We start from the raw sequence: 20,320 nt of genomic DNA, 5'->3' as shown, positions 1-20,320 counted from the left end.
TTTTACACTTTGTTGGATCTGCAAAATTATGTAAATGAAAAAGTGGTGTTGCCATTATAATGTTGACAAGTTTTTTTCTCTACAAAAATCTATTTTTCTCTTTTGAATATTTCCTCCTTGTGGCAGACAGTGAGGCTAGAGAAATACACAGAATAGAGATAATTACTATATTTTAACACTTCTAAAATATTTATTTTCCCCACACAAAATTATTTGGCATGTGACCAGGAAGATGTTGGAGTGTTATGAAAAAATGGAATTAAAAAAAAAACTGTGACAAAAAAAGAAAGGAAAGAAAGAAAAGAAAAAAAGAAAGAAGAAAGAAAAAAGAAAGAGAAAAAAAGAAGAAAGAAAAAGAAAAAGAAAGAAAGAAAGAAAGAAAGAGAAAGAAAGAGAAAGAAAGAAGAAGAAAGAAAGAAAGAAAGAAAGAAAGAAAGAAAGAAAGAAAGAAAGAAAGAAAGAAGTGGCAAAAAGAAAGAAAGGAAGAAAAATAAAAACAAACTCTGGGCAATTGCTTATACAGTCTATCAATTTGGTAACCAAGAAATTAAACAAATAACCTAAGAAAGAGTATTCAGCTGTTAGTTCTGCTCCCAACATGGTTCTGTAACTCATTTTTTAAAAAAATTTTAGTATGAAAAAGTAAATCCTTTCTTAATCTTAGACAAAGAGAAAAGGTGCTACTTAGAATATCTGTATAGTTAGAACTACAGCATTTACAGAAGGGAAGACTAGTCAAAAATTCGGGTTACAAAAAAATCCAAGAATTCCTTCTGCCTATTTATGGTAATTGGTTATATATTAGGCTGGCTGTATAGAATTATGTGAAAGTCAAAGTGGAACTAAAAATCAGACAGTTCTAACCTGATGGCTAATTTAATGTTGTCTGAGGAGTAGTTTTATTATTTATAGATCTTTAATTGTGTAAGTCCAAATGCAAATAAATTATGTACCTAAAATGTGCAAGTCACATAATCTCTGAATTTGTTTCCTTACGTGTAAAAATACATCAAATAATATTTACTTTATAGAGTTATTGTGTTAGAATGGGAATAAAGAGTTTTTAAGCCTTATCTGATTGAAAGGCCTTAATATTGTATTTTGTATATACATGCAATGAAGTGGTAAGTTGAAGCAATTGTACAGAAAATCAGAATAGAAAACGCACTTTAGCTGTAGTTTATTGATGATTTTATAGGAAATGCTTTTTGTGATTTGAGCCAGCTCTACATTTACCTTTCTTTTTATGCAAACTCTATAAAAGTTAAAATGTTACTCCTATATAGAGTGTTTCAAAGCTGCAAAAGTATTTTTATTCCTTTTAGTACTTAAAGCTGTGAAATTCTCTTTTTTTACTTGTGGACTTTATAGGGCTCATCATAGTCTGAAAAAAAGCATAGCAAATGTTTCCTTCTCTGTGGAAAGAAGGTAATAACTTTCCTCATATAACAGTTGTGAGGTTCAAATATCAAAATATATGTGAATATCCTTTATAGGCAAAAATATGTTACACAAATGCTAATTGTTTTTCTCTTCCTATTTATGCTGGCTTTTGTACATGGAGAGTCATTGAGAGAGCTTGCCATTTAAAAGAAGTTTCCTGGTCATGGGCCTGAGTTTTCACTGAGCTAGTCATACTCACCTGGTTTCCTTTGTGACAAAATTAGGTGTTTGCTTTTGTTTCACTAAGACAATGGTTGCAATTTGTGTTATTGAAAAGATGTGATGCTAATTTGCCCTCATGGAGATAAGACTTATTGCCATGGTCTCATTAATGTCAGGATTTGGTCAACAAAACTCGCCATAGACTAAATGATAGAACAACTAACTTACCATTCCAATGTTTTCCACACTTTTTCTTTTCTTTTCTTTTTTTTTTTTTTGCTCTTTCACATTTATATTTTTACTGTATTAACAAATAGTAATATATTTATGTCCCTAAAGATTTTTCAGGTTCTAAAAAGACTGACTGTACAGTCAGTATGAAAGATAGTTCATAAACATGTTTTAACTTAACAAAAATGTGTAGTTTTAGACTCTTGGCAGTGTTTTAATCATATACTCCTCTCGAATTTTACGCAGATGGGAGGAGGAAGCCCTTGATAAATTTTAATGCCTCTGGAGAGCTAATAACAATATTTGTTGGGGTGGAGATTCTTCTTGGAACTCTCCAAGAAGAAACTCTTCTACTTGAGCTGGCAAAATTTGAAAAAAAAACTTCAAATACCAAGACTGTCATCAAAAGAGATATATGGGGTAATATCTGAGGTCATTTCTTACAGTATCTAAAATTAATTTACAGTAAAATGCCTACCTAACTGAGGGCTAATTCCTTTTCAGAATTTCTGAACTGGAAAATGAGCTCACCAGCTTCCTGCTTCAAATTCCTTTTTGATGAACTGATCAAGCAGAAGGATGGGTATTATCTGAAATGTAGATCTAGAAAAAGAACATTAACAATAATGGAATTTCTTCATGGTGCTCATTTAGAAATATGAATATAGAAAGAGTGAATAGATAGAAGATGCCTTCACTTACAACCCATCTGTCCTCAATGGGGGCATTAGAAGGTCAGATGTTGTGCCACCTTGGGCCATTAGCAAAAACTAAAGCCTTTTCTCCACCTCTAGGCCTTCTTTTATTTTCTTGGAGATTAGTTTCCCCTTGGCAACAGTCCAAAGTGCTAATTCCATGAGTCGAAGCCCTTCAAAATGGAAAATTAAAATCTCTTTTGACTCCCAGTGACTGATTAATTTGCTACTAAAGGTAGGTGAGGTAAAAGAAAAGCTGTTATTTTTTCCCAAAGAAGAAAGAAACAGTTGGGCACCTAGTGTATAGAACTAATTGCAATTAATACATATGTTAAGAAACTTGAGAGAGAGAACATTAGAATATGTGCAGAGTGTGCAATGGGGTATATCTTCAGGCTTACAATTTATTTTTCTAATATAAAATAATTTAATTTATTATATTTATCATATTGTTCTCCCCCCCTTTTTTTTTACTGAAGTTCATTTTGCCAACATACACTATAACGCCCAGTGCTCATCCCATCAAGTGCCCTCCTTAGTGCCCATAACCCAGTTGCCTCATTCCCCCCACTTGCCTCCCCTTCCACTAACCTTTGTTCATTTCCCAGAGTTAGGAGTCTCTCATGTTTTTTCACTGTCTCTAATTTCCCCCCGGGTATTATGCTGAGTGAAGTAAGTCAATCAGAGAAAGACAATCATCATATGTTTTCACTCATACAAGGAATATAAGTAATAGTGAAAGGAGTTATAAGGGAAAGGAGGGAAAATGAGTGGGAAAAATATATTGTTCTTTGGCTCATACTACAAACATTGAAAACATTTTTCAGTTTTCATTTCTATTTTCTGAACTCCCACAGAAATATGTTTTGACTGGGAAGAAGTTGCACCCCACTCACTGATGGTATGTAATATTATATTAGTGCAAACCAAAGTTTTGGCAAATATTTGTGATTGTGAGATTTGAATAGAACCATTCACTATTGAAAACTCTTCCTCAAAATGTTAGTTGAAACAAATGGGTTCAGCACTAATGAGGAATACAGCCTACTCAAAATGCTTGAACAAGAGATTTCATATGAGTATAATGGTGTGGAAGGAGAGTGGTCAATTTTGACCTTTTTTATGGTTTTGGTTGGCTATCAATGATGCATAGGTAAATGATACTCCAAGAAGTAAATAATTGTTTGCTGTAATAGAGGAAAAGACTCTTAGAGACTATTTATTTCAACTTGCTTATTTTATGGATAGAAAACCGAGACCAGATAAAAGTGAGCATCTCATTAAGGATACACAGATAGTTAATATGTAGTCTTCCCAGATCTATGTTCTTTCCACTACACTATGCAGATGTGTATAGATCAACCCCTTATTTTTTTAAAAGATTTTTATTTATTTATGATAGTCACACACACACACACACACAGAGAGAGAGGCAGAGACACAGGCAGAGGGAGAAGCAGGCTCCATGCACCGGGAGCCCAACGTGGGATTCGACCTCGGGTCTCCAGGATGGCGCCCTGGGCCAAAAGCAAGCGCTAAACTGCTGCGCCACCCAGAGATCCCTAGATCAACTCCTTAAATTACATTCAACCACTACCAACTTCATCTCTTGTTGGTCAGTTTGATTGATTTTTTTGTTGATAAACAATAAATTATTTGTGTAAATTTAAAAATTCAGAGTTCACAATAGTAGCTTATTTGTCTTATATGAATATAGTCTTTGTTTTATGAAATCAGAAAATATATGGGCAGCCTGGGTGGCTCAGCGGTTTAGCGCCGCCTTTGGCCCAGGGAGTGATCCTGGAGTCACAGGATTGAGTCCCACATTGGGCTCCCAGCATGGAGCCTGCCTCTCCCTCTGCCTGTGTCTCTATGCCTCTCTCTCTTTCTCTGTGTCTCTCATGAATAAATAAATAAAATCTTTAAAAAAAAAAGGAATCAGAAAATGTTACCATTGAAAGTATCTAGTCCTACCAGTATAGGAATCTATTTTTCAGTATCTTTTTTTTCAGATTTTATTTATGTATTTGACAGAGAGAGAGAGAGAGAGAGAGAGAGAGAGAGAGAGAGAGAGAACAAGTAGGCAGAGTGGAAGGCAGAGGGAGAGGCAGAAGCAGGCTCTTCGCTGAGCAGAGCCTGATTCAGAGCTGGATCCCAGAACCCTGGGATCATGCTGAGAGCTCAAGGCAGACACTTAACCAACTGAATCACACAGTTACCCCTATTTTTCAGCATCATTAATGAGAATTCACTTAGCTTCTGCTTGAGTACCTTCAAAATGAGGAGTTTGTCTTTTTTTTATAAGGCAGCCTACTTTATTATCTTATAACATTGCTAGAAAATGCTTTCAAATATTAACCTGATATTTGCCTCTTTGTTATTTGCATATACAGATATTTTTATCCCATGTGGGACCATATGGAACAAATTTAATTTCTATTTTATAGGATGGTATTTCAACACGTAAGAAAACGCAATCATACCCTTCCTGTCTTCCAATCTCTTTCAATTTCTTATATGAAAACATTTTCAGATCCTTTTAGATCCCATGAGCTCTTGCTACATCATCTCCACTGAGTCAAATTTCTCTTAAAAATGAATTAACAATGGGGATGATATTATAGATTTATTCTGAGCAGTGCAGAGAAGGATAACTTTTGTCTAGAGAAACATTTTTTCTGCTATATCATTATTTTGAGTGTTTACTATGTATCAGAAATTTCTATGTACTTTGTATGGATTACCTAATTTATTCTTCACTAGGACCCAATGAGGTATGTGCTCTATTATTACCATTTCATAGATGAAGATACTGAGAACTACAGATGGCAAGATGCCCAAGAATTCATAGCTTATAGACAGCAGATTTGAGCTCAAGCTTGTTTAACTACAAAGATGGCTACATAAACTTCTACTTTATGCTGCCTCCCATGCCACCTGAGTGACTGATTCATTTTCCCTTTATTGCTGACTCATTTTACTACTGTACATAATCTTGGGATCTTTGATTTTACACAAATAATTAAATTTAGTCTGTACTTGCACAATTTACAGTTCTTAGCAGAGAACTGCTTGTCCATTTTCTTGTCCATTTTCCATCCTGTTTTCTTCTAGTCTAGATATGTGAATCTTACCTTATTTCTTATATTTTTGTCATACATTGAGTTGACCAACAAACCATTAATATTTTTGTTTAAATTATCTATAAATTTTGAACAGGAGAGGGAGTTTCTTACAGGTTGATCTGCATTGGTAAACTCATATTTTTGTATGATTATTCAACCAACCACAACTTCGTCTAATAGTACATTATATAGTTGATGCTTTTCATCTTGATCACAAGGATATCATGGAAAATTATCAAGGACTTTACTGAAATAAAGCTACACTGTAGATATAGCATCCTCCCAATAATTCAAAAACCATTTTTATTTTTATTTATTTTTAAATAAATATTTTAAATATTTAATTTTAATATTAAATATTAATATTAAATTAATTATAAGTATATTATAATTAATATTTTAATATTTAATTATAATATTTAACATTTAAAATATTTAAAATATTTTTAAAAGTTGAAATGTTAATATTGAATTTTAATGTTGAATTAATTTTTAATGTTGAATTTTAATATTTAATGTTTAATGTTGAATTAATTTTTAATGTTGAATTTTAATATTTAATGTTTAATGTTGAATTAATTTTTAATGTTGAATTTTAATATTAATTATGTTTTTAGTATTTTAATTAATTTTGTCATTTTAAATATTATTGATTAATTAAATTAATTTTAATATCAATTAATATAATTGGCTAATAATATAATTAATTATTGATTAATATAATTAATACGATTAATTAATGATATGATTAATATAGTCCAATTATTAATTTAATTAAGTTTAATGTGGATGTTGATTTTAATATTCAATATTTATATTAAATTAATTAGAGTCATATTATAATTAATATTTTGATATTTAATGATAATATTTAATATTTAAAATATTTTTAAAAGTTGAAATGTAGTTGACATTTAATACAGCTTTAAATAAACTACCTAATTTAATCCTTACAATATCCTATGGATAGGTAATATTATAATCCTTATTTTACAGATGAGAAAACACAGAAGAAAAACAACTTAACCAGGGCCACATAAATCTATTAAGTAAACTGGATTTTGAACTCAGGCAGTTTCACACAGGAATCCATGACACTATACTGCACCACTTCCTATTAGAAAATTCAGTAGCTGATAACTTACCTGACACACACAATAAGTGCTTGGTAAACATTTATTGAATGAATGAGAGAAAATGAATGAATTAATGTAGTTAGCCAAATCTGTAGAACAATCTGACCATATTAGTATAGTAATAAAGAAGAGAGCTGGGCAATTATCCACTGCAATTAATCAATGTAAATTACCAGGCAAAACATATAGCACACTTTTGCCTCAATAATATCTTCTTTGCTTAAGTTGTTCTTGTAATCGCTGAAACCACACACTGAGGATTTCCTAAAACAAAGTGAAAGGGGAATGTCTGGGTGGCTCAGTGGTTGAGGGTCTGCTTCTCCCTATGTCTATGTCTCTGCCTCTCTCTGTCTCTAGTGCATAAATAAATAAAATATTAATAATAATAAAAAAAGTGAAAGGAAAAAGGGATAATTTCAGATCCATCTAACACTTGACTAGAGAGTAACATTCCACATTTTAAATTATTCCATAGACTAGTCTTCTAAATTTATTACTAAAAATTGCAGTATAATTACTGTCAAGGTAGATAGGGTGGAAAGAAATCTTAGATCTAAACATTTAACTTTTTGGACTATGTTGTGATATTTTTGTTTGAAAGTACTGCTGCATAATTCAAGCTTTACTTCATACTGTGTATGTGTATTTCTATTTGTATTGGATTTTCTAGTTTGACAGTAGATTTTTTTTCAGTTAGTTGGGCAATTTCCAAGTCTCTTTTTTAAAAATTTTATAATGGATAGAATTAGCTTTAATTTATATTTCACACTGCCTGTGTTGATAAAGAAATCGTTCCACTATAGAAGAAAAGGGAAATATTACATAGAAAGACATTTATAGAAAGTTTCTCTTAGTTTCTGAGAAAATTGCAAGGTTAACAATAATGTAATTAGAGTCTCCGTATAAGGCAGTCAAGTTTAGTTATGGATTTTACTAAGTTACTGCCACCTGGATACTTTGGGTCCAAATAATTGGATTGCCTCAGACAAAGGATTCATAAGCATCTCTCTCCCTCTCTCTCTCTCTCTCTCTCTCTATATATATATATATATATATATATATATATATATATTCTATCATCTATCTATCATCTATCTCTCTATCATCTATTTATATGTAATACTCAATTTTCATCTTTACAACAAGGGAAGTGTGGAATCTTAAACTTGAATACTGTATTCCTTTTTGTTTTTCAAGGCAGCTAGGGTTTATTTAATAAAATCAGTAAAAGACATATAGTTGGATTTTGTTTACCCTATTCTCTAGGTCTTTTTCAAAGGTAGATCAGACAATATTCTATTGATTCAATATTTATTTGAAAGAAATAATCATCAACTTCACTAAAGAGGAAAATTAAGTTCTTAGCTTGCTCTCAAAATCAAACTAGCAGCAAAACATTCCTTTTTTACAGAATTTGTTTTTGCATTAATAAATATTTGAGTGTTTGGCAATTAACTCATCTATGTACATTTTGAAAAGGGACTGAGAGATTTTTAATCTATAATAGATTTTCTGTTCCTACCTATGTTTGCAACTCTATGCAGTGTGCAAGTTCAGTGGCTTCAAACCTGAAACTTGATTTTTCTCAGTATAGCTGCATTAGCATTCAGCTGTGAGTATGTAAGGTAATAGTATTAAAAGCAACCTTCTATTCTGTTGTCATGGATGCAGCACAACCCAATACTGGTGGCACTGTATCACTAGATTTTGTACATTCTCATTTTTATCTACCAATTTTAAGTTCATTGCATGTGAAATTCTATCACTATAATTTAAAAAATTGCTATTTATTTGATATTTGAAGCATTAAGATATAGAATCTTTTGAAAAATTATCTAAGAATCTATTTTAAAAGAATCTTATTAAGCAAAAGTTTCACTATTTGTTATGAAAATCAGAAACAAATTCATGAAGACTATTGCTTTTTATTATGAAGAACTCATTTTTTCCTTGAGTCAGTGTATACTCTTTTGTGGGCAAGTTGTGTGGGAAGACTTAGTTGTATTTTATAAATAATTGATAAAAACAGTATGTATGTTTTCTGAATTTGTAGAGACCATTACAGTTTTCATGCATCTTTTAATAAAATCTATGCTGTCAGTTCTAAAGAACTTATTAAGTCAGGAAAAGTACAGTTTCTTGCTGTAACTATTCTTAATAGAGAAAAAAAATAGTCACAAAAATGCTTGCTCCAGACCTGATTACCATATCTGGGCCTTTAAAAACAATACACAACTCAACAGGAGGTAAGAATTTTAGGATTATCAAGTAATTACTTTTTGTTATACAATAACACAAAGTATTTCTAAAGACAGAGTAAGTTAATCTGAGAATAGCCAAATCCATAGTTGGTTGCTTAGAATGTGTAATGCCCAATATGTTATATCCTTATTTGTGAGTATACATTTTTTTGTTCTTGTTTTAGAAAAAAAACACATCATTTTATGATTTTGTTTAATCAAAAGGGTATTTGACTTTTTTTTTCCAAAAAAAAGGACAATTGATATTTTAACTTCAAAATAACAAAGAGATCCTTATATGCTAAAAATATTTTTCTTCTCTGTTAATTTCATCCTGATAATTTGACTTTTGATGGTATGAGTACAAATTTTGATAAGACACTCGGAGTCCTTAATAAATTTTTTTCAATGATCTTTTATTTGATGGCTGTCCTGCATAATTTGAAAACATAAAATAAATATTAAAATGTAGAATTTTTAAGTAACTTCTGATATTTACCTTTTGTATATTAACAATAAAGTGATTTGATCCTATATAATTAAATTTTCCCTCTGTTTTTCGATAATTTGAACTGTAGAGTTTGACTTTTTTGTTTATGATTACACCAGTTGTCTATCACTTTATTTACATAGAGACACCTCAGATTATGTATTTTTTTGGTTGAGGATAACTATAAAGGGTGAGTTTATGGTGTGGAGAAAATCTGTCCCCACTTATAATTAAACAACTATGAAGATACATGCATCAGTCAGCAAAAGCAGGAATAAACATTATGGAGTGAAAATTAACGAGTCAAATGCCTCAGCATATACTGTATCTGCATGCCCCTAGACACTAAGGCATAGAGAACAGGATACACCTCTATGGTTGGCTAGCTTTCCTTATTAAAAAAACACAGTGGGAAGCACGGTTGGGGTACATACTAAAACAAGGCTTTGTAGTAATTTCCTTGAAAGAAATTTCCCAAGATAGCAACTTGAAAGGTTTTAATATTATGACTAGCTATAGAGTGTGGTTTGCATTAGATGGTATTTAAAAATTCCTTTAGTTTGCAACAGATCTGATAGTTTCCTAAACTCTTCTCTCTTCCTTTATTTTTTCTTATAAAACATTTGTTATCTTGACTCATTAAAATGCATACATATTTGTGCATTTGAATCCTTTGAAAAACTATCTCAATGATATATTAGTTATTTACATTATTTTTTAGTTATTTCCATTTTGACTGAAAAATGTAACTTAGAAATTGACATAATGGTGTCACTGGATAAAATGATGAATTTTCATGCTTACATTCCCTGTTTCATTCATTTAATGCCTCCCATGTTTCATCAGGTGAATACTGAAGGAAATGTGGCATCCTTTTACTTCTTATAAATTGCGCAGAAGGAAGACTCAAGTGCTGTAAACTTATCTCACGCCAGAATTTTCATTTCTAATGGTTGAAAAGAAATATTTCAAATGCCAATTTTGAATGTCTGTTTACATCCTGAAATAGTAGTTTCTATTGACTTTTTTCCCCCTCTGATGCAACCATATTTTTGGAAAATCATTGTTTTCTTTTGAACTCGGGTGTATCTGTTGTTTACATCACCTGTTAAATATATCTAAACAGTGAAAATCGTGAAAAATTACCATCTAAAACTATCAAAAGAAGATTTTGTGATTTGTATACCATTGATGGCACATGGTTGAGCACCCTGTGGATATTTAATATGTTTTAAGTGGCTATCTAGTAATATGACAAGGCTTTTTTTTTGACAAGGCTTTTTAATAACTCTCTACATAGATTGTACTTTTAGACAAATCTTAAGGTTTTGATTACTGCAGACAAAAAGTGGAAACTGATATAATTTAGAATAAGTTAACCATAGGCAGGACTGGAAACTTTGAATCCAAAAAGGAAAACATACAATATCATATTTAATTATTTATCCTATTGTTATTTACTAGTTACACATTTACATAAACCAACCCAAACATCAGAGATACACTCTGAATTTTACATTATTCTTTCAGAAACTTATAATAATAGAACTTAATCTAACTTAACTAAGTAGCAAATAATATATACTAAGCAGTAGATAGTTAACATGCTTTCTTACTAATTTTAACTTGTACATATTTTTATGTAGCCATTAATAGGAACACTTTAAAAAAATCCTTTTGGATAGTTGTATTTTAAAAATATACACAAAAAACTTATTGCCAAAGACTTTTATTTAGTTTCTTGTTTAATAATGTAATAATATAACCTGACATTTTGTAATAATCATTTGTAATAATATAATTTGTAATAATTGTAATTTTTGTAATAATATAACCAAGACATTTGCATTTTCCTCATAAAGAAAAAACCACAAGATTATTTCATATGTATAAAACTTGAGAGGAAACACAGTGAAAAAATTACTTATATGCTGTCTTCATTTTAACATAAAGCTGTTTTTAACATGCCAATGTAATTTTGTAATTGGTATATGTCAGAAATATTTTTCCTTTGAAGTAACATTTGTAAAATTCAATTTCATAATGTTGGTTTCTTCCATTATATCTGATCATTTTCCATCAAATTTAATATTTAAGTTAATTTTCCTATCCCAAGAAAAAGTATCTAAATTAACAGGGTTATGTGTCTAAACTGTCTTCATTTTACCTATTTCATTTTTGTTGTTGTTGATAGTGATCTGAAATCATATGAGAAATACTTTCCTTTTTTACTGTGGTTATGTTTCTCAGTGTCAGATTATAAGATGTATGTATTTAAATGATTACAAACCATTTTTGTGTAGTTTTAAAAGATTCTGAATTCTAAAAGAAAAATAAGGGAGTTACTGAGATGATTTTTTCATAAGGGGATGATTTTTTATTCCAAAGCTCATACAACCTATCATTTTTAGTAGTTTTATTTACTATAACATCAAAATCTAACTTTGGTATTTATAAAATTTAGACTGAAAGATATCCATTGTTTCTTCAAAAATAGAAACATACTTTTTAGTTTGAGTTTTAAGTTAAAAATCTTATTCTCATAAAGTAATGTAAAACAGGTTTCAAATCATTATTGTAGTTGCTACTATAACATATGCATTTTGTGGTTCTTAAAATATCATGCACAATTAAGTCTTAGAAATGTGGAATATTTTCATGGTAAGAGAATACATTTACATTTCTGTATTTCCAAAACATCAATGTGACTGTGAAAGGAAAGTATATTTCAATTTATATGCATATGTTACCCAAAATGATTATATCTAATTTTATTTGTTTTATATGTTTTTGGAAGATTTATGAATTCCTGTGGAGTAACATTTAATCTATTTTTAACTAAAACTTTACTTTTATAATCTATCCAGTGCTTTGAATTCTGCCATTGATCTATGATTTATGTGATTTATTTTTTTTTTATAAATTAATTTTTATTGGTGTTCAATTTACCAACATACAGAATAACACCCAGTGCTCATCCCGTCAAGTGTCCCCCTCCGTGCCCGTCACCCATTCACCCCCACCCCCCGCCCTCCTCCCCTTCCACCACCCCTAGTTCATTTCCCAGAGTTAGAAGTCTTTATGTTCTGTGTCCCTTTCTGATATCTCCCACACATTTCTTCTCCCTTCCCTTATATTCCTCTTCACTATTATTCATATTCCCCAAATGAGTGAGAACATACGCTGTTTATGTGATTTAAACCACCTCTTGTCTGTAACACTGGTTTCTGTCCAAGATACTGAGTTGAATACTAATTACAAGATCAAATTTACACTGCTGGTCTAAGCAGATGAATGAGTTCTTCATAAAGGACTCCCTTCTCCATCCCTGCCACAGTTGAACCTTAAGGAAGTATTTGTCAGAGAAAAGGATAAGGGGAGAAATAAATGAATCAGAGAGAAATTTCTTATTCTATATATTTTAGTATATTAAATAGTTGTTTTTGAATCACACATATGCAGTCATGAATGAAAATATGGTCATGCAGAAGACATAGACTGTATATTTATTAATTCTGTCTGTGTGTGTCTCTGTGTCTGTGTGTTCCATATCTGGGACATAGAATAAATACTCAAATTAATATTCATGACGTTATTTAAAACTCAAGTTAAAATAATTGCTAAGATCCACTCCATGGAGTAGTGAAGCTTCCATGTTTTAATTGTATCTGAAATTTCCAAGCAGCAGTGCAGTATTCAACCATGGATAACAAATTATTCCATTGTAAAGGAGGGTGAATTTGTTGAGGGAGTAATTTAAGAAATGTAGATAACTGACTAGTTTTCTGTTAAGAGCAGTGGTACTCAACTGAGAGTGATATTGTTCTCCAAGGAACACTTGGCAATATGTGGACACACTTTTGGTTATCACAACTGAATTTCGGGTGAGATGTTATTTGACATGTAGTGATTGAGTAGAAGCTATCAATGATGCTAAATAAATATTTTCAACATATAAGACAACTCCTCACAACAAATAATTATCTAGCCCCAAATGTCAACAGTGACACTCTTGAGAAACTTTGATCTAGAAGTACCATAACCTATCAATTGCTAAGCATGTTTGTAGATATTGCTGGAAAATGTCAACACTTGATATTGTTTACTTTACAAGGAAAATCCATGCAAAATAACTGGGCCAAACAAATGGCAATGATAGAATGTGGAGTGATGGGATATGGCTGTGACCCAGCACCACAATTGTAGAATGCAAAATTAGAAAGGCTACCTGAAATTGACCCAAATTCAATGAGGACTCTGAATTTAGTTTGGTTTGGCTTTTAGAAGAAGCTAAGCCCCTCTTTCTCCATGTATACATGCATACCAATTTCATTTTTTTTCTTTGAGCCCACTCAAAGTTACATTTATGTATTGTTAATCTATGCATTCACTTTTAAAGTGGAGACCTGTATTCCTATCTGCAGTGGGGCAGATCCTTTTATATATCTTTGTAATTTATGGCAATTATTCAATTGGAACATTCTTAAGACAATTGCATTATTTAGCCAGGTCTTGTGTTGTTTCTCCAGGAATTCACTAAGTCTTCTTCTAAAATAATTTATTGACTTATTTGACAAAGAGAAAAAGAGAGAGAGAGCGCACAAGAAGGGGGAGTGAAAGGGAAAAGCAGACTCTCCACAGAGCAGGGAACCCTATGTGGGACTCAACCCCAGGATTCTGCGATCATGACCTGGGCTGATGGCAGATGCTCAAATGACTGAGCCACCAAGCCTCCCTAAGTTTTTTTTTTAATATTTTATTTATTTATTTATTTATTTATTTATTTATTTATTTGAGAGACAGAGTGACAGAGAGAGAATACAGGGGTAAGGGCAGAAGGAGAAGGAGAAGGAAGGAGAGAGATAAACGGATCCCCTGCAGAGCATAGAGCCCAATATAGGCTCCATTCCAGGACCCTGAGCTCATGATCTGAGCTGAAGCCAGATGCTTAACCAACTGAACCATGCATGTACCCCAGGAATTGACTAAGTCTTAAACTGAACTCACTCAATAAAATGTCAAGATAAAAAGCAATGAGGTGTCAATTTCCAAACTGTAATAAAAGCTATTTGAGTATTCTGATTGGTACTTAAAATGAAGAACTCAGAAAAGTAAGCATGTGTGTGTATGTGTGTGTTTGTGTGTATTTTAGGAGAGCCATTCTTTCAGACAAATGGAACTGAAAGGGGATAAAGAGCATTCTTTACTAGATTTTAGGTAGTACCACTTGAAGTCTAACACCACAGTAGTTTGTTGTCAGCAGCATTCCTTTTCTACTACCTCTCTTTCCATAATATATATAAAATACAAGAGATTAGAATTAATAAAATATATTTACACAGCTGTAATAATACATAAGTTTTCCTCCAGGGAAGTCTATTTATCTTAATTATAAGAAAGTTTTAGCCACTCCAGTACTTTAATTTAGACTTTGTGTCTTTAGGGGTGCCTGGTTGGCTCAATAGGTTAGGCATCCAATTCTTGGTTTTGGCTCTGGTTACAATCTCAGGGTCATTAGATCGAGCCCCATGTCAGGCTCCATGCTCAAGATGGAGTCTGCTTGAGATTCTTTCTCTCCCTCTGCCTCACATCCCCTCTAAAATAGATAAAGAAATAATCTTTAAAAAATAAAACGTTTTGGGCAGCCCAGGTGGCTCAGCGGTTTAGCACCACCTTCAGCCAGGGTGTGATCCTGGAGACCCAGGATCAAGTCCCACATCAAGCTCCCTGCATGGAGCCTGCTTCTCCCTCTGCCTGTGTCTCTGCCTCTCTCTCTCTCTGTCTCTCATGAATAAAAAAATAAAATCTTAAAAAAATAAAATAAAACATTTTATCTTTAATGTCACTGGAGATATGTTGTCACCTGCAAAATATTTTAAGGGTAGAAATGAACCACAGACTATTCAAATGTTTTTAATAATCTTTAAAATCAAGACTGGTAGTGATAGCAGAGATTATGGACATTTTATTTGTATTCTATTTTCTTTTACTTATTATGTGTATCCCCAATCCTGTCATTGATATATGTTATAGGAAGGTGGAATTTAAAATCTTCTGTCAAATACTTTGAATTTAATCTGCTATTGTACTTTAAACACAATTGTTATTGTGGGGCACCTGAGTGATTCAGTTGGTTAAGCATCCTACGCTTCATTTCACCTCGGGTCATGATCTCAGGGTCTTAAGATTGAATCCTGCTCCAGCTCTGTGCTGGGTGTGGAGCCTGCTTAAGATTCTCTCCTCCCTCAACCCCTCTTCTACCACTTCCATGCTCTATCTCTCTCCCTCAAAGAATAAAAAAAGAAATAAAATTAAAATGCAATTGTTATTGAAATCATGGAGGCATTTAGTTGAAAAATTCTTCCATATTCTGCTGTATAAAGACACTACTAAATATATTCATATAATTTAATCAAGAGTTTTCTTTCTATGTAAATCTGAACCATGGTCAAACTAAAAATTTTGTTGATTCCACCTCTGAATGATCAAACCCTCATTATCTCTCAATTGGATAATTGAAATTGGCCCTTAACCAGTCTCCATGATTTCTAATTCTCCCCACTCCAATTTTTATTTCACATCAAAGCCGGAATCTGGATGGGAGAATTTTACTCTCTTCCAGTTTCCAAGAAGATATAGTCAATTTCCAGTATGCACCAGTACCACCAAGATAGCTTTCTAAAATGTAAGTGCCTCAGTCCATCCCAGAGATTTGATTAATTAACTTGGGAGTGGAGCTTACTTATATGAATTTAATAAGCTTCTAGGTTATTCTAATTTTTTTTATTTATGATAGTCACACACACACAGAGAGAGGCAGAGACACAGGCAGAGGGAGAAGCAGGCTCCATGCACCGGGAGCCCGATGTGGGATTCGATCCCGGGTCTCCAGGATCGCGCCCTGGGCCAAAGGCAGGCGCCAAACCGCTGCGCCACCGAGGGATCCCCTTCTAGGTTATTCTAATGTATGAGTTCTTTTTACCACACTTTGAAAAGTTGTGGCATGGTGAGTATAATTCAGTCTTTATCAGGCCTTTCAACATTCTCTAAAGAGTGAAGTGAGTCACTATTTTGGAATTCAAGGAACTCAGTTATGATATTATCAAGCCCAACATAAAAGATAAACTCAAAATGGATGAAAGATTTAAATGTGAGACAAGACTCCATCAAAATCCTAGAGGAGAACACAGGCAACACCCTTTTTGAACTTGGCCACAGTAACTTCTTGCAAGATACATCCACGAAAACAAAAGAAACAAAAGCAAAAATGAACTATTGGGACTTCATCAAGATAAGAAGCTTTTGCACAGCAAAGGATACAGTCAACAAAACTCAAAGACAACCTACAGAATGGGAGAAGATATTTGCAAATAACATATCAGATAAAGGGCTAGTTTCCAAAATCTATAAAGAACTTATTAAACTCAACACCAAAGAAACAAACAATCCAATCATGAAATGGCAAAAGACATGAAGAGAAATCTCACAGAGGAAGACATAGACATGGCCAACATGCACATGAGAAAATGCTCTGCATCACTTGCCATCAGGGAAATACAAATCAAAACCACAATGAGATACCACCTCACACCAGTGAGAATGGGGAAAATTAATAAGGCAGGAAACAACAAATGTTGGAGAGGATGCGGAGAAAAGGGAACCCTCCTACACTGTTGGTGGGAATGTGAACTGGTGCAGCCACTCTGGAAAACTGTGTGGAGGTTCCTCAAAGAACTAAAAATAGACCTGCCCTACGACCCAGCAATTGCACTGTTAGGGATTTACCCCAAAGATTCAGATGCAATGAAATGCCAGGACACCTGCACCCCGATGTTTCTAGCAGCCATGTCCACAATAGCCAAACTGTGGAAGGAGCCTCGGTGTCCATCGAAAGATGAATGGATAAAGAAAATGTGGTTTATGTATACAATGGAATATTACTCAGCCATTAGAAACGACAAATACCCACCATTTGCTCCAACGTGGATGGAACTGGAGGGTATTATGCTGAGTGAAGTAAGTCAATCGGAGAAGGACAAACAGTGGATGTTCTCATTCATTTGGGGAATATGAATAATAGTGAAAGGGAATATAAGGGAAGGGAGAAGAAATGTGTGGGAAATATCAGAAAGGGAGACAGAACATAAAGACTTCTAACTATGGGAAATGAACTAGGGGTGGTGGAAGGGGAGGAGGGCGGGGGGTGGGGGTGAATGGGTGACGGGCACTGAGGGGGACACTTGACGGGATGAGCACTGGGTGTTATTCTGTATGTTGGTAAATTGAACACCAATAAAAATTAATTTATTAAAAAAAAACACATAAACTCCACAACTGAAAGGAAATAAAGGGGTAACATGAGGCAAGATGGCGGAAGAGCAGGGTCCCCAAGTCATCTGTCCCTACCAACTTACCTAGATAACTTTCAAATCATCCTGAAAGCCTACGAATTTGGCTTGAGATTTAAAGAGAGAACAGCTGGAATGCTACAGTGAGAAGAGTTTGCGCTTCTATAAAGATAAGAAGACGGAAAAAAAATAATAAAAAAATTTAAACAGCATCCAAAGGGGAGGGGCCCCTTGCAAGGAGCCAGGCTAAGGCCCCCACGGCGAGTGCCCCCAGGACAGGAAAGCCCATACCGGGAGATGCAGGAGCTTTACCAATCTTCCCGGACAAAAAGACGCTATCAGGGAGCTCCGGCTGGATCCCAGGAGGGACGGGGATGCCCTCAGGCTCGCAGGGGCACTAACAGAGGAATTGCACCACCGGGGGAGAGTACTCCACACACTGCAGGCCTAGCTCCCAAAAGGGCTGGAGCATACTCCTGGCATGGCCAGGGAGCAGCTTGGGCGACTCAGGCTGCAGATCTGCGCAGAGGGGGCTGCATGGCCCCGGGAAGGCGATCCCAGCAGCACAGACCCCAGAGCCCAGGGCGGTGGGGGACACAGCCCTAGATCCAGCATTCTCCCCTGGACAGGCAGAAGCCGGGAGTACACAAGACAGCAAGAATGCTCCTGCCCCCAGGCGGCCCTGAGCTGTGCAGATCCGTGGCCCCCGCCCCCAGAGCATCCAGGCCCCTGCAGACTGGGAGCTGTGGTAGTTACTGCGGGAGCTGACTCCAGGACTGGAGAGCTGGCTGTCACCACTGTTGTTGTTCCTCCTGGTATCACCTTGTAGCTAGGACTGAGCAGGGGCCTCACAGGATAAACAGCTCTCACTGAGCTGAACACCTGGCAGGGACTGGGCAGTTCCTCCAGGTGCACACACCTGAGAATCAGCACAGCAGGCACCTCCCCCAGAAGACCAGGTAGAAGGACAGGGGAAAGCAAGTTATTGACCAAGTAGCACTGGAAAGTACCAGGGGAAGTTGAGGGATCTACAGTACATAGAATCAGAGGATACTCCCACTTGTTTTGTGTTTTCCATTTGTTCCCACCCCCCCTTTTTAATTATTATTTTCCTTTTTTTTCTTTTTCTCCTTTTTCCAGTACAACTTGTTTTTAGCCACTATACACTGAGCAAAATGACTAGAAGGAAAAACTCACCACAAAAGAAAGTCAGGAACAGTCCTCTCTCCCACAGAGTTACAAAATTTGGATTACAATTCAATGTCAGAAAGCCAATTCAGAAGCACTATTATACAGCTACTGGTGGCTCTAGAAAAAAGCATAAAGGACTCAAGAGACTTCATGACTGCAGAATTTAGATCTAATTAGGCAGAAATTAAACATCAATTGAAAGAGATGCAATCCAAACTAGAAGTCCTAATGACGAGGGTTAACGAGGTAGACGAACGAGTGAGTGACATAGAAGACAAGTTGATGGCAAGGAAGGAAACTGAGGAGAAAAGAGAAAAACAATTAAAAGATCATGAGGATAGGTTACGGGAAATAAATGACAGCCTCAGAAGGAAAAATCTACATTTAGTTGGAGTTCCTGAGGGTGCTGAAAGGGACAGAAGTCCAGAAACTGTATTTGAACAAATCATAGCAGAGAACTTCCCTAACGTGAGAATGGAAAAAGACATTCAGATCCAGGAGAAAGAGAGATTCCCCTCTAAAATCAATAAAAACCGCTCAACACCTCGACATTTAATAGTGAAACTTCCAAATTCCAAAGAAAAAGAGAAGATCCTTAAAGCAGCAAGAGACAAGAAATCTATAACCTTTATGGGGAGTGTATCAGAATAACAGCAGACCTCTCCAAAGAGACCTAGCATGCCAGAAAGGGATGGAAGGTTATATTCAGAGTCCTGAATGAGAATAACCTGCAGCCTGGAATACTTTATCCAGCAAGGCTCTTATTCAGAATACAAGGAGAGATAAAGAGCTTCCAAGATAGGCAGGAACTGAAAGAATATGAGACCACCAAGCCGGCGCTGCAAGAAATATTAAGGGGGATCCGGTAAATGAAAGAGGAAGTCCATGGAAACAATCCACAAAAACAGGGACTGAATAGGTATCATGATGACACTAAATTCATATCTTTCAATAGTAACTCTGAACGGGAATGGGCTTAATGACCCCATCAAAAGGTGCAGGGTTTCAGATTGGATAAAAAAGCAAGACCCAACTATTTGCTGTTTACAAGCGATTAATTTTAGACATAAAGACACCTCCAGCCTGAAAATAAAAGGATGGAGAACAATTTACCATTCAAATGGTCCACAAAAGAAAGCAGAGGTAGCCATCCTTACATCAGATAAATAAAAGTTTATCCCGAAGACTGTAGTAAGAGATGAAGAGGGACACTCTATCATAATTAAAGGATCTATCCAACAAGAGGACCTAACAATCAT

Source organism: Nyctereutes procyonoides, unplaced genomic scaffold (genome assembly GCF_905146905.1).
Source record: "Nyctereutes procyonoides isolate TBG_1078 unplaced genomic scaffold, NYPRO_anot_genome, whole genome shotgun sequence".
NCBI classification, from domain to species: domain Eukaryota; kingdom Metazoa; phylum Chordata; class Mammalia; order Carnivora; family Canidae; genus Nyctereutes; species Nyctereutes procyonoides.
This window is presented reverse-complemented; position numbering follows the sequence as displayed.